The sequence below is a fragment of the Monodon monoceros genome, unplaced genomic scaffold (genome assembly GCF_005190385.1).
Source record: "Monodon monoceros isolate NGI ecotype Baffin Bay Population unplaced genomic scaffold, NGI_Narwhal_1 Super_Scaffold_12, whole genome shotgun sequence".
Lineage (NCBI taxonomy): Eukaryota > Metazoa > Chordata > Mammalia > Artiodactyla > Monodontidae > Monodon > Monodon monoceros.
Genome location: NW_021703768.1, coordinates 84,321,317 through 84,336,653, shown reverse-complemented (window position 1 = coordinate 84,336,653; position 15,337 = coordinate 84,321,317). Strand labels below are relative to the sequence as shown.

The window sequence follows — 15,337 nt, the reverse complement described above, 5'->3', positions numbered from 1 at the left end:
AGTACAGGGCATTCAGCTTTATTGTCTCTTCTATTTCTCACCAAAAGAGAAAAACAAAAATGTTTCAATATTTATAAGACTAAGAAGGGATGAGCATAATTCTGCCTTAACATACATTTCTGTGGGCCGCGAGGCTGGTCGGGCGTCGAGGCTGGGCGAGCGCGCAGTTGGCGCTGGGGCTCGCCGCCCCCGCCTCGCCGCACCTCCGGCTTGCTGCCGCGCAGGGGCCTGCGCTGCCCCTGTCTCCCCTTCCGGGCCAGGGTGCAACCCCAGGGCGCGTCCGTCCCCGCCGCCGCTGGCTCCGGTCCCCCACTCCATGGCCGCCTCGGCGCCGCCCCCACCGGACAAGCTGGAGGGAGGTGGCGGCCCCGCACCGCCCCCTGCACCACCCAGCACGACGGAGTTTGCGTCACCCCCGACTCCCATGGTGGATCACCTGGTTTCATCCGACCCTTCTGAGGATGACTTCGGAGCCCCTAAGGTGGGGGGCGCAGCCCCTCCATTCCTGGGCAGTCCTGTCCCCTTTGGGGGCTTCCGTGTACAGGGGTGCATGGCAGGCCAGATACCCCCAGGCTGTGACACTGGGGGTAGAGGAGGCCCCCAGCTTCTTCCTCAACAGCGCCCCCTTTCCCTCCCAACCCCATGGGCCCTGCTTTCAACATGCCCCCCCAGGGCCCTGGCTACCCTCCCCCAGGCAACATGAACTTTCCCAGCCAACCCTTCAACCAGCCTCTCGGTCAAAACTTCAGCCCGCCTGGTGGGCAGATGATGCCAGGCCCCGTGGGGGGATGTGGCTGCACAATCTCACCCACCATGGGGCAGCCTCCAGAGGGGAGCTGGGTCCCCCTTCTCTCCCCCAACGCTTTGCCTAGCTAGGGGCACCTTTTGGCCCCTCTCCTCTCCAGAGACCTGGTCAGGTACTCCCCAGCTTGCGCCCCCAACACAGGTCCCTTCCCTGGTCCTGACCCTGGCTTTCCTGGCCCAGGTGGTGAGGATGGGGGTAAGCCCTTAAATGCACCTGCTCCCACTGCTTTTCGCCAGGAGCCCCACTCAGGCTCCCCAGCTGCCACTGTTAATGGAAATCAGCCCAGTGTTCCCCCAAACAGCAGTGGGCGGGGTTGGGGCACCCCGGATGCCAATAGCCTGCCACCCCCGGCAAGACAAGTGCGAGCTCAGGGCCCCAGCCTCCCCCAGGCCTGGTGTAACCATGTGGTGCCTGTCGGAGTGAGGTGAACGATGACCAAGATGCCATTCTGTGTGAGGCTTCCTGCCAGAAGTGGTTCCACCGCGAGTGCACGGGCATGACTGAGAGCGCCTATGGGTTGCTGACCACTGAGGCCTCTGCTGTCTGGGCCTGCGATCTCTGCCTCAAGACCAAGGAGATCCAGTCTGTCTACATCCGCAAAGGCATGGGGCAGCTGGTGGCTGCTAACGATGGGTGATGCTGGCGAGGTACCCAGGAAGTGCATACATTCCTCCCTGCTCTTCCAGGGTGGTTGTTTTCTGTCTGGCTCTTGGTCCTCATTTCCACTGGCTTCCCATCCCCATGGGACAGAAACACAATGGCTCCTGGGGGCAGAAAAGGAACTGAGACGGGTAGGCAGAAGAGCCTGGATTGCTCACTTTTCTGGAAACTTACGTGTTGAGATCTACAGAGGTCCAGGAAACCAAAGCCCTGCCAAGCAGAGCCATTTTTGGTGGCTGTCTCTGGAGGCCTAGGGGTGTGACTGCAAGAGAAAAGAGGCTGGAGGAAGACCTGAAGGGCAGGGGTGCCCCTCTACAGATGATGGATGCCCCCAACACCTGTGCCTAACACTCCTATCTAGCCCCCCAGCCCCAGCCTTAGTTTTTGGAGTCCAGTATTAAAGGTTTCTGGCCAGAGGAGTTGGGGGTCTCTTCCCATCTCTGCAGTAGCCCTTTCATGGGTGCTGGGAAACAGCTTTAGGGAATAAATGGAGATTTTCCCCTTTTCTTACCTTCCCCTTGCCTCCTCCAAGACCTACCCAACTCCTCCCCCCTCAGAGAACCAAATAGCTTGAAGAAGCAGGAGAGTACGTGGCTATGGCCACGTGGCTTGGTGATTTGGGGCTTCAAGACAGTAGGTAAGAGATGCTGTCAGGACATATCTCCCTCATACCAAAGTCACTGGTCCTTTCTCAGACTCTCTTGTGCTTTTTCCCTAATGACAATATTTTTGCTAAAAATTGGGGTATGTGGTCTGACAGAGCAGAATATTTGATGTCTGGACTGTCCTGGAAGCCTGGACTCTGGCTGTACACCCCCCCATCTGTTGCACATTAGTCGCAGCGCTGGTCTTCAACTTTTGGCGCCCTTACTTCCCTGCTTCCCTGGCTTGATTGAAGGAAAGCTTGAAAAGGCGCAGAGCCCTTACACCTCATTTTTTCTCCTGATGAAAGGATCCCTGTCACAGCCTGTGGGTGGGGAGGCGGCAGGACCTTCATTGCCATGGTACTAAAATGCAATCCAGAACCTGGATGTTTTTTGTTTCTCTCTTTCCCTGCTATGCTTTATATCTTCTCCGGCCTGGTGATCTAGCTGTTCTCATTCCTCTCAGCCAGGGTCCTGCACTGGGCTTTGTTTCTATTTTATTTTTTAAGCACTGCCTGCCAGAGATGGGCCAGGGGCCTGATCGGAGCCCCTCACAGCTGCTGTCTCTTCCTTACAGCTCGTGCACACATCCTTCAGTGGGGTGGGGAAGGCAGGCTTGGGGTGTGGCCCTGAGACGAGCTGGTGGTCCCCTGCCCCCCGCTTCTCCCGGGACCCTAGCGTGTGCAGAGAAGACAAAGGTATACTGCAGAACTCTTTCGCCCTCCCAGGTGTAGCACGCAGCCTCTGAGGCTGTGAGAAAGAAGGGAGTGGCCTCTGGGCCTCTCTCCTCCAGTGTTCCCTGCTGCGGAGCAGCAGAGACGGCAGCCCCCCCACTGCTGAGCTTTGTGTTGTCTTTGTGGTTCTGTGTGCCCCTCTCTTATCTGTTGCTATTTTTGTGGTCTCCCCCATCTCTGCATTTGGTAAGATGGCTCTTAATGGGGGGCGTGTCTGTTCAGTCCCTCTCTCCCTCTCGCTCCACTGCTTTTTGGAAGGAAGTGGGGGTGGCAGAGATGTGGTGTGGAAATTTTTGTACGGTTGGATTAATAAAATGACTTGGAAAATCAAGAAAAAAGCCATACATTTCTGCCTTTTAAGCCCAGTTTAAACTTGATGAAAGGCCTAGAACACAGACTATTCATTAAAAAAAAAAAAAGATGCTTTAACTGCAGTGCACATTCAGTAGATAAAATCCAAAGAAAGCAGTCCTGCCTGAAACATTTACAAATCAATTCATTATACTGATTTGGAATGAGATGTGCTGTAATTTAAAACATAGATTACCACAGGCCAAACTTAAGTTCCATTTTTAAGGCACTTTCCCTTGGATATGCACTTGACCGCAGAATTTACAAGAAACAACAATTTGCCTAACCTTAAAAAAAAGCCATTGCACTATTTACAATAGCCAGGACATGGAAGCAACCTAAGTGTCCATCAAAAGATGAATGGATAAAGAAGATGTGGCACATATATACAATGGAATATTACTCAGCCATAAAAAGAAACAAAATCGAGTTATTTGTAGTGAGGTGGATGGACCTAGAGTCTGTCATACAGAGTGAAGTAAGTCAGAAAGAGAAAAACAAATACTGTATACTAACACATATATATGGAATCTAAAAAAAAAAAGGTTCTGATGAACCTAGGGGCAAGACAGGAATAAAACAGCACACATAGAGAATGGACTTGAGGACACGGGGAGGGAGTAAACGTAAGCTGGGACGAAGTGAGAGAGTAGCATTGACATACATACACTACCAAACGTAAAACAGATAGCAAGTGGGAAGCAGCCGCACAGCACAGGGAGATCAGCTCGGTGCTTTGTGACCACCTAGAGGGGTGGGATAGGGAGGGTGGGAGGGAGACGCAAGAGGGAAGGGGATATGGGGATATATGTATACATATAGATGATTCACTTTGTTATACAGCAGGAACTAACACAACATTGTAAAGCAATTATACTCCAATAAAGATGTTAAAAAAAAAGCTACTGTATGTAAATACTAGTTTTTAAAGGGGTAATGCTTAAGAATTTAATCATAATGAAATTTCAAAAGTACAAAACATTATGTTTGAAGTAACTAATAACTTCAATAAATCATTAATATTTTATTGAGAACAGGCAATGTGTTTCCATTTCAAAATGATTTATCCCACATATAATGTCTAGAATGTTTCCATCTCATCTCCTAGTTCTAATGTAATACTGGAAGAAAAATTTTAAGTTTGGTTCTTTTTTTTTTTTTCATAGAAAAAGCTGCTCCTTGGGAAACCAGTGATTATGCTTAAGAGTCTTTTTGTCCTACTCAAATCTCCTGAAGACTTACTCTTTATCTATGCAACTTAAATATTTGGGGTTTTTTTTCTCCTTATCTGTCTTAAAATGCAGTGATAATAATAGCTGTCACTATACAAGGTATAGCTCAAAAAGCACTGAAACTACGTTTCAGAAAGACTCATCTAACTACAGTCGTCTAATTACACATTACACTCATCTAATTACACATCAAGCAAATGGGGGCATGAAGTCGACTATTCAGTTAATTAAGTGGCTAAAATAAGTGCTTCTTGGAGGGGATAGAATATTTGTTAAAATCATTTTCTTCACAATATAGAACCTAGTAAATCTCTCTGTCATACACACACACACACACACACACACACACACGCCCCCACCAAAAAATAAAAAATAAAAACTACAGGAATCTGGTGGGCATAAGTAAATAAAATAATAAGACGCAACTGAATCATTCTGGAGTCTGCCTAAGGAGCAAGAATCAATGTAAAAAAGTCTTTGCATACCCTTAAGTCTCCTTCAGTGAAATCTCTCTAGGGCCTCAGTTTCTTCATCTGAGCAATGATCCCATCAACTACATGATTTCTCAATTCTATTCTAATTTTAAGTGTTTTAAGTACTTATTAAGTTAAATTAGATTAACAGAAATCAACGAAATTGTTGTTAGCTAATGTCTAGATGACACACGTACATATAAAGACATGAATGTTTAAATGAGCAATATGTAAGTTATTCAAACACGTTACAGATCTTTTAAAATCCAAGAAACAGTAAACAGTTTTTGATATATCATCCTCAAAAGTCTTCTTTGTTTCTAGTATTATAACACAAAAACTGTGAAAAACCAAACAGGTTTTTTTGGTATTATAACCAAAACCTCAGGGCAAACAAATTATTTTCTTTTCCAGGTTCCTTTTCTTTAAAATGAAAGAGAAATGAAACAAAATTATGGTCTATGAAAAACACCACAACCAAAAAGGATATTTTAAATTATTTCCACAGGACTTCCCTGGTGGTGCAGTGGTTAAGAATCCGCCTGCCAGGGCTTCCCTGGCAGCGCAGTGGTTGAGAGTCCACCTGCTGATTCAGGGGACACGGGTTCGTGCCCTGGTCCGGGAAGATCCCACATGCCGCAGAGCAACTAAGCCCGTGAGCCATGGCCGCTGAGCCTGTGCATCCGGAGCCTGTGCTCCACAACGGGACACGGGTTCAAGCCCTGGTCCGGGAAGATCTCACATTCTGTGGAGCAACTAAGCCTGTGTGCCACAACTACTGAGCCTGCACTCTAGAACGTACGAGCCACAACTACTGAGCCCGCATGCCACAAATACTGAAGCCCAGGCGCCTAGAGCCCGTGATCTGCACCAAGAGAAGCCACTGCAATGAGAAGCCCACACACCACAATGAAGAGTAGCCCCTGCTCGCTGCAACCAGAGGAAGCCTGAGCACAGCAAAGAAGACCCAATGCAGCCAAAAATTAATTAATTTAAAAATAAATAAATAAAAAATAAATTATTTCCACAAATGCCCAAAGCAATTTGGGCCTTCTTAAATTTGTTACCCTGTTGAACCAGAGTACTTTAGCTTTATAAAAAGCTTTCTTGAAGTCTGCCACAAAATTTCAAAATAACTACCTTTTCTTCAACAGAAATAAGTGATGTTGACATTTTTCCTGTGACATTTTTCCTGAAAACTTTAACAGGATTCAGACTACCTAATCTTTCTATTGTAAGTATTTTGGGTTTTTTTTGTTTGTTTCTATAAGCAAAAAATCAAGGAAAAAATAAGCTGGATTTTCTGACTTATGTGGTCCCAAAATTAAAACAAAATTTAGTTTCTAAACAATTATTTTTAAACATATTCATCTTACAATTTTTAACCGATGCCTAAAATAATTCTTGAAATAAAATTAATTGGCAATAAATTTAAGTCTGTATTTAAAGTTTCCTTACTAATTGTATTACTCATGTAGATTTGAAAGATACATTCCTTTCCAGGCTGATCATATACCAAAAAGTCACAACCTTTGCTAGTACTGCCACCTGCTGTTGACTCTAAATCATTTTCCAACATATATAAATTGAAATAAAAATAAGTGGAATAGCATGGACAAGTTGGTCTGGAAAACAAGCATCGAAACAGATTTTAAAGACAATTTGTGTACAATCCACCGATAAAGTTTTTTCTGACAATAAAGTTATATCTACACTGTAATAAGCCTCTTACTATGAAAGAGGAACATAGTATATGACTGAAAAGACCCTTGAGCCTTTTTAGTCACATTTGATTGAGGTACATTTTTAATTCTTTTTATTGAAGTATACTTGTCATACAATATAATGTTAGTTTCAGGTGTACAACATAGTGATTCGACATTTATATACACTACAAACTGATCACCATGATAAGTCTAGTAATCATCTGTCAGACGGAAGTATATTTTTTACAAGACCATTAATTATGTGACAAAAAAGAGGGGATGCAGTACCAAAAGAAGTGAAAGTATTAAAGTTTTTCCAGGAAGAATTAAGTGATTTTTTAATTGAGTAGATATGTCTAATAAATGAAGAAATAAGCATATATGTACAAAGATATAAGCAAAAATTGGTGAATCCAGTTGAAGGATATACAGGATATCATTTTTCTATCCTTTCTACCTTTCTTAGGTTTACAAACTTTCTAAATAAAAAGTTGGAGAAAAAAATATAATGCATTGATATTCTTAATCTGCCTTACCAGTGCAACTAAATTTCATGGAATTTAAGAGGACACTGAACTTATATTAGACAAATTTAATACATATTTTAAAGTCTGAGAAAGGCTGATACTTTTTGTTAAAGAATATTGAGGCTTTCTTTTTTTTTTTCCTCATTCTAGAGAAACATGATTTAGAGCAACCTTGGTCTTGTGGGAGGTGGCTAGTCATACAACTGGAGCAGTGACCTAACAGTGCCTCTTGGGTAAAACAGGAACAAAGTGTATAAAACATAAGTATATCCAATACTTTTTTCTTTTACAATTTAACAGCTTCAAAACTGTTACTTTAAAGCTTTATCAGTGTGCTTCCATTTTCCCTATCTATCAAACATTAAAAAAACCAAAACTGAGAACTTCTTTAAAACATATGCATGAGGATTTTATTATTAAAACTAAAGAAAGTTCATTTTAAAGCTGCTTATTTTTTACCAAGAAATCTAACATTTGCATAATAGACAGCTTTTGGGTTGTCTGTTGAACTCTCTTTCTCTGAATTTCCCCACTCAATTCCCTCATCCACAGAATTTTAAAATCCATGATCCTAGATGGTCATAGCTTATAGGAGAGTGCTCTCTCTTCTTGAAGTTCAGAAGTGGGATTCAGAAAGGATAGTTCAGTCTCTGACGGTTTTTTTTTTTTTGATTTTTTTTTTATATACAGCAGGTTCTTATTAGTCATCAATTTTATACACATCAGTGTATACATGTCAATCCCAATCACCCAATTCATCACACCACAACCCCCAACCCCCCGCAGCTTTCCCCCCTTGGTGTCCATACGTTTGTTCTCTACATCTGTGACTCAATTTCTGCCTTGCAAACCAGTTCATCTGCACCATTTTTCTAGGTTCCACATATATGCGTTAATATACGATATTTGTTTTTCTCCTTCTGACTTACTTCACTCTGTATGACAGTCTCTAGATCCATCCACGTCTCAACAAATGACCCCAATTTCATTCCTTTTTATGGCTGAGTAATATTCCATTGTGTATATGTACCACATCTTCTTTATCCATTCATCTGTTGATGGGCATTTAGGTTGCTTCCATGGCCTGGCTATTGTAAATAGTGCTGCAATGAATATTGGAGTGCATGTGTCTTCTCTCTCTCTCTCTCTCTCTCCATACATCCATCTATCTATGTCTATCATTTCTGCTTATTTATTACCCCCACTGGAGTGTAAGCTCTGTGAGTCCATGGTTGTTGTCTGTCTTATTCACAGTGGTAGCTTCAGCATCTAGAACTGAACCCGGTGAGTGATAAGGCTTAGAAATATTTTTGATGAAATAAATGGATGAATTAATCTACACCATTCATAAAAATACTAAATATATGATTTGAAGGGAAAAATTATTCATAATTTCTCTCCAATAATTGAATTTCTCCTTTGGAATGTTTTATAAAAGTAAATCTTTTAAGTGCCACTCACAATTATGAAATATATTCCCGGGACTTTATACTTTTATAAAACCGTAACTGAATGTGTAGTTTTGATGACATTTGACTGGGAAAGCACAATATTTTTATGTGAGTTGACATTATCACTTTTTTTTTTTATGTCTGTATTGGATAACTTTATTATCTTTTTTTTTAACATCTTTATTGGAATATAATTGCTTTACAATGGTGTGTTAGTTCCTGCTTCACAATAAAATGAATCCATTATATATATACATATGTTCCCATATCTCTTCCCGCTTGCGTCTCCCTCCCTCCCACCCTCCCTATTCCACCCCTCCAGGCAGTCACAAAGCACCGAGCTGGTCTCCCTGTGCTATGCGGTTGCTTCCCACTAGCTATCTACCTTACGTTTGGTAGTGTATATATGTCCATGCCTCTCTCTCGCTTTGCAGTCTCTGACGTTTTGTAACATGGCAACATAAAAATTTAACAGCTATGGGGCTGCCATTGAGTACAAAATGCATGGAAAAGCAGAGAGAAATGCCCATGTGCAAAGAGAAGATAAGAAAAGGCAAGTACAGATTTTAAAAAGGGTGGTGGGGAGAAGAAAACACAGAAAGAGAGAAAGGGAGTAATGCCTGACAGCTTTCTAGTCCCACATAAGCCCAGGAGTACTTTCTACCTATAGGTTCCATGACCTCTCCTGTACCCATATAACCCCCTTCCCCCACTGAACTCACACTAGTTTGCTATGGGATTCTGTTTCTTGAAGCCAAAAGCCTTGACTCCAACAAGTCGTTAATACAGAAGATTCTTGGATATTTTTGATACAACAACAACAAAAATTAGAACCCAGCCAAAAATTTTAAAAACTGAAAGATGTAGATGCTGCCCATGAAGTACAACTGTAGAGATAAGCACTCTCCATAGCAAACTGTAATATTGATATTTACCTTGAGCAGAGTCCACACATAGGAATTACAATGGTTCCTGTGGTCGATTGTATTATTTATTCAAAATATTCACTCCTCCTTATAAGTTCCCTCTCTTATGACTCTACTTATGTAAGAAATATAATTCCTGCCACCACAATCTCAGGCTTGGCCATGGAACTTGCTTTGGCCAATCCAAAGTAAGCCTAAGGAACTTGTGCCGTTGCCAAGCAGAAACCTGAATGCCATCTTGCAGTTTCAAGCTTTCCTTTCTCTCTGACCAAACAGGAAAAAACAACAATGTGAGGCTGTATTACAATAATGTGAGGATGTGCTACAAGTCAACCTGCAATAGACATGTAACACAAACAAGAAATAAACCTATACTGTTGCTAGTCACTGAAATTTAGGAATTGATTGGTACCACAATATAACCTGGAAAAAGCTGCTGGTGCACGTCTCAAACAGATTCTCATTATAAATAAAGCCAATGGGTAAGAAGGTAAATATTTAATTCTGAAGTTCATTTAAATATTGCTAAAAGCTCGTATTTAAAATAAGTCCTTTTAGTTTTCAAGCTACCAAAGTGTTGATGATTTTAAGGCTCTTTATACATAATACTTACCAAAGAATAGATTTATCACTTTATCCATGTTTCTAAGAATTGCCAACAGATTTATCAAAAAGATATATTTCTTCTTAAAATATATTTCAGAGATATTCTAATTTTAGCATATATACTTTACTAAAAACTGTGAATATCCTAAGACTTTTCAAAACAATGTATCATTTGAGAAAAAGTTTTAACAAAATTTTATATTCTCCTTCTATAATTATGAAACCTTGATTCCAAGGATTCTGATTCTTCCAAATAGTACAGACCAAAAGCATTGTTAACACCACTCTTATTTTATTGGTAATTTTATAATACCTTAGGTCTTATATGATCCAGGAATTAATTTTGCTTTAAGTATCTTTTTCTGAAAAAAATATACCTTATTCAATATAGCTTTGATAACTGGAAATAGTTATCAAATAAATATAAAATTAAATATGAAGCTAATTCTATACATTCTGCCACTAAGATTAGCTGTGTGACCTTAGGGAAGTCATTCAACCCCTCTAAGCCAGTAGAAAGGCTTAGAAAAACAAGGAGAATAATCTACGCTAACTGCATAGAGTAGGAACCAAATGATGCTGTAACTCTTTGCTTAAACTAAAAGAAAGGCCACATGGTCACAATAAAAGAAGCAGAATAGTTACATATAGTTTTCATAAACCTTAATATGAAGATTAAATTGTTGAAGAATCAAGTAGTGCTGGAGACTCCTTCTACTTCTCCACTAACCCCACCATTTAACCACAATAAGCTGTATTAATGAGAGAGCTTTCTCATACAATTCACCCTTTTATTCTAGGTGATCATTTGATAAACACTCTCCATTCCAAGTACAAAAATACTGTAATATCTTAACAAAAAAGAGATTAAGGAATAACTCCAATGTGTTTTAAGTTACACATGCCCATATTTCTTAAGCTTTTTCACATTTACTCATTTAATCCTTATAACAATTTTATGAGGAAGTTACTATTAATCAATCCATTATTCAGATAAGGTAACTGAGGCACAGATTAAGCAACTGGCCCAAAGTCACAGCTCAAAGTAAGAGAGTCAGGTTTTGAACCTAGGCAGGTAGTATTAAATTAACCTCCACTTCAACCAAGTATTATCATACTTATACAAGTGAAGTAAAAAGAATTTGGGAAAGAAATGAAATGTAGTAGTGCCAAGAAAATAATAAACTATTATTTCATTAGTACACATTAGGAATGTCTTTTAAATAATCCCATTCACTTGAATTATTGAAGTTGCATATTGGCAGAAATCATGTGATTCATCAACTAATATAAATGTGTTCATCTAAATCCATTACTTCCATTGCTACAATTTATTTCTTCCATCGTTACTGATGAATCAACTTGGAAAAATCCACTTTTGTTTCATTAATGGGGCTGAGAAATTTTAACCTGTGAATTAGATTGTGTCCTTGGTAATGGAAAGGTAAACTGGAAAAGTTAAGATCATGAACAAATGTATAGTAGTTGTAACACTAAAAATAACAGCTATTGCATCTAGAACAGATCTTTGATACAGCACAGTAGTCCACAGGAAAACACCCCAGATTGTATATATAGCATACGTTTATTGTATCTTTTTGAGAATGAATCTTTAAAGATAACAATGTAAAAGAAAAAGTCCCATGGAATGACCTGTATAAATGTATAACAACTCTGCAAATACCAGTGAAAGAAACACATCTTAGACTGAGATTCGAATGCTAATGACAATTTCTTGCAAGCTATTACTTGTATAAAGGAGATATGCCATTTAAACAGAGAAATTTGAATTCGTGATTTGAGAAATCATTCACTAGTTGCAAGAAACTGTTTTTCCAAATTTTAAATTATATCCGAAACCTTCAAGTAAGAATCATAAGATTCAGTTAAATTTAAATAACTCAGATTTGACATATTCAAATAACTCAGAGCCTTTAAATTTAAAGAATTTAAAAACATAACCCTGTCCCCAATATCAGAGAAAGGTGACAAAAATCCATTACTTTCAGGAGAAAAGAGTCAACCATTTCCAAGGAGACTATTTGACTCTTTAGAAGAACTAATTTGCCTAAAATGAGACAGAATTTTTATGATTGGTCCATTATGAAAAAGATCTTATGTATTTTATTCCAATTTTTCAAATGAGAAAATTCAGACAGATTAAATATAAAAGAAGAACCCCTATATTTTTACATCTAAATTTGCTCAAAGACAAGTTATCAACAGAAGAGAAATTTGGTTTTATCAACGTGTCACAGAAAAATGATTACTCAAAACAACTTTCCTTGGTACTGTAAACTTCATAAAACATACACCAACTGGGAAATTACTACATTTTAGCTTTCAAGAAGGCTGCTCAGGATCATATACCTTCTTTTTCCAGAATATATCTGTTGCTTTTCTAACAATATCAATAAGCCCAAGAGGGCATCTACACACATTTCCAAGTTTCAATAATAGTCAAAGTATTAAATAACTAATCCACTATAATGCACTATCCCAAATAGTCTTTGGCCAATATACCTCTTCAAAGAGATACTGTAATTGCTTCACTCTGCTTTCAATGAACGATCAATAATGAAAGTCGCTTTTTAGGCTTAACCTAGAGCTGTGCCCTGTAGGAAATGATGGGTCTTTGTAAAATGTGTTACAGTTTACTAATAAGGATGCAGAAGAAGCACAACTGATGAACCAGCAAATCTGCTCTGACTTATTTGGTCTTTGCTGAATGAATCTGAATATCATCAAAATACATTATCCTTATCCATAACCTGTTTCCTATGATCTGCTCTATCCCCACACTCATTTCAAAAGGAACTTTAAGCACTTCAATATTTTACATACCTGTGCTAGTCCTATGGCATTATATAAAACAGGACATTTTTTTAAAGGATAAAAACGAAGCTTTCAGTAGAAAAAAGTTACCAGGTGACTATTTTGGACCTAGAGAAAAGCGAGAGCATTTACATAGCAATATTTAAATATAATAAACAGAATTTCTCACCTTAAATAATGCAAAATTACCTTCCCTAAATATTTACCAATGACCATCAGGAAACAATGAAGAAATCGGTTAAAATTCTCCTTTTAACAGATTGCTTTATCTCGAACACACCTGTTAATTCTTCCCTCCCTCCCTCCTGCCCTCTCTCTGTCTCTTCGTTCCTTTCTTCTTTCCTTCCTTCCTGGTTCATTCATGAATTCATTTAACTTCATGCCAGGCATTATGGGTATAACACGTGTCAGGCATTATGGTTGCCTCTAAGGATGAAAAGATGGACAAGACAGTTGTTCCCTAAAGGAGCCCCTAGTCTTTTGAACGTTAGAAAAAAAGAAATACCTATACTATAAAATATTATGAAAAAGGTTTATTCAGAGTGCTCTGGAACCAGACAAGAGGATATAATTTGGTTGCCATGAGATAGTGACACATGAACTTAGTTCTCAAAATCAAGTAGTAACTACTCAAGAACAGGCTGTATGAGGGAGGAGGTAGAGTGAGGCAGGTGTTTCTAACAGAAGAAATAGAAGGAGGTGACATGCCACAGCTCCTGTAATTATTTACTTATGGATCTACGGTAGGTAGAAAGTAAGGGAGTAGTGGAGTTCTCCAAAGTTGGGTACACAAGACAAATACAAGAGTACAAGAAGAAAAAATGAGAACTTCTTTTACAATTATTCTTACCACATCCTTTTTCCAAAATTCTGTTTTTCTACATATTATATACTGTATACAATATTTTAGAATGTTAAACCTTGTACATGTGTATAATTTATAAATAAACATATTCTAGATATGTCGCCCCAAAAATGTAATTGATGGTATTGCAATTAAATAAAAAGAAAGAACCTCATAATCTATATTGTCCTGAAGGTGATGCTTAGTAATAAAGTACTTTAAGCAAATGAACAACTGCATTTAAAAGATCACTCTTTTCGTTGTATTCTAGGAGATAAATTAGAAGAGACATGAGACAAGAAAAGCAGTTGTGAAGCCTCTACAGTAATCCCAGTGAGAAGATCTTAAACAATGATGGTGGCACAGTGGGAATGCCAAGGAGGAGGCAGAGGCTGCTTATAAGAAAAAAGATTGTAAAGTATAAATCAGATTGACTTACATCATTCATTACATTTTGGTGCTACACAATTCCATAAAGACAATTTATACATTCTTCCAAAAGTAGGCTTACAAATCAAGGTATAATGTACTATTATCCTATTTGAGGTCATTAAAACTCAAAGATGAAATTATATTCTGATTTCAGGACTAGGACCAATATTTGAAAAGCAATATAATCACTGTCCTAGTTATTTCACTACAGTTTTTTCTCATGGATGCTAAATTAAAATCTTGATCACAGAAGATGCGAGAGAGGGGAGGAAGGAGGGGGTGGCAAAGGTGAGGGTGAAAGATACTGTATTAAACTAAGATGTTAAGATCAGTATCTGATTATCCCATGCCATCCCATAGTGATGGAACAAAGATAGTATTGTGTTTCTGTTTTCCCTTTCAGCTTTACCAGATTCCATAGGCCAGGGACTTTTAAATAAATCTGCATCCAAATATATCACAGATTGAGTTTGCTAAGAAAACCAGAAACCATGCAAAAGAGAATGAATGATGAGATATAACTTAAGTAAGTTAAGCTTTATCCATTGGGGGTTTAAAGTTGGATTTAACAAAATTAGCTACATTTTGCATAACTGATCTTCATTAAGTACTATTCTCCATCAACATTTTAAGAACTCCTTACTTTTGAACGAATGAATTAATGTTCAAATTTTATTTCAGATCAAAGTGCCTGGTCTTACCTAAGATGTATCACATTGATGGTCCTATCACCAGTCAAGTTCTCTGTGATTTAAACTGGAGATATTTTCACCCATAGCAGATAACTTTTTAACTAGGACAAAATGGGATATTATAAGAGCTATCCCTAGTGGCATTTTGTAATAGTTTCTTATCCTGCTTTCTAAGTATTTTACGTGGCCTTCAGTGGCATAGCTTCTCTCTTAAATTACTGTAGCTTTCCCACAATTCTGTTGGTCATATTTATATTGGAACTGGCTAGACTGTATAGTGGCAATAAGTGGGTTCTCAAGGATTTTTCACAAGAACTTAAAATACAGAATGTATTTTTAACATTAATGTGTTAAGCATTAATGTTAAAATTACCAATATTGAAAATCAGTTTTCTATCCTAAAAATGTATAAACTCTGG

At 39.0% G+C, this 15,337-nt stretch overlaps 1 pseudogene; it reads left to right on the top strand.

Moving 5' to 3' along the window:
* Nucleotides 1-316: 316 nt before the first annotated feature.
* LOC114893375 lies at nucleotides 317-1,442 on the top strand (annotated as a pseudogene).
* Nucleotides 1,443-15,337: the final 13,895 nt, after the last annotated feature.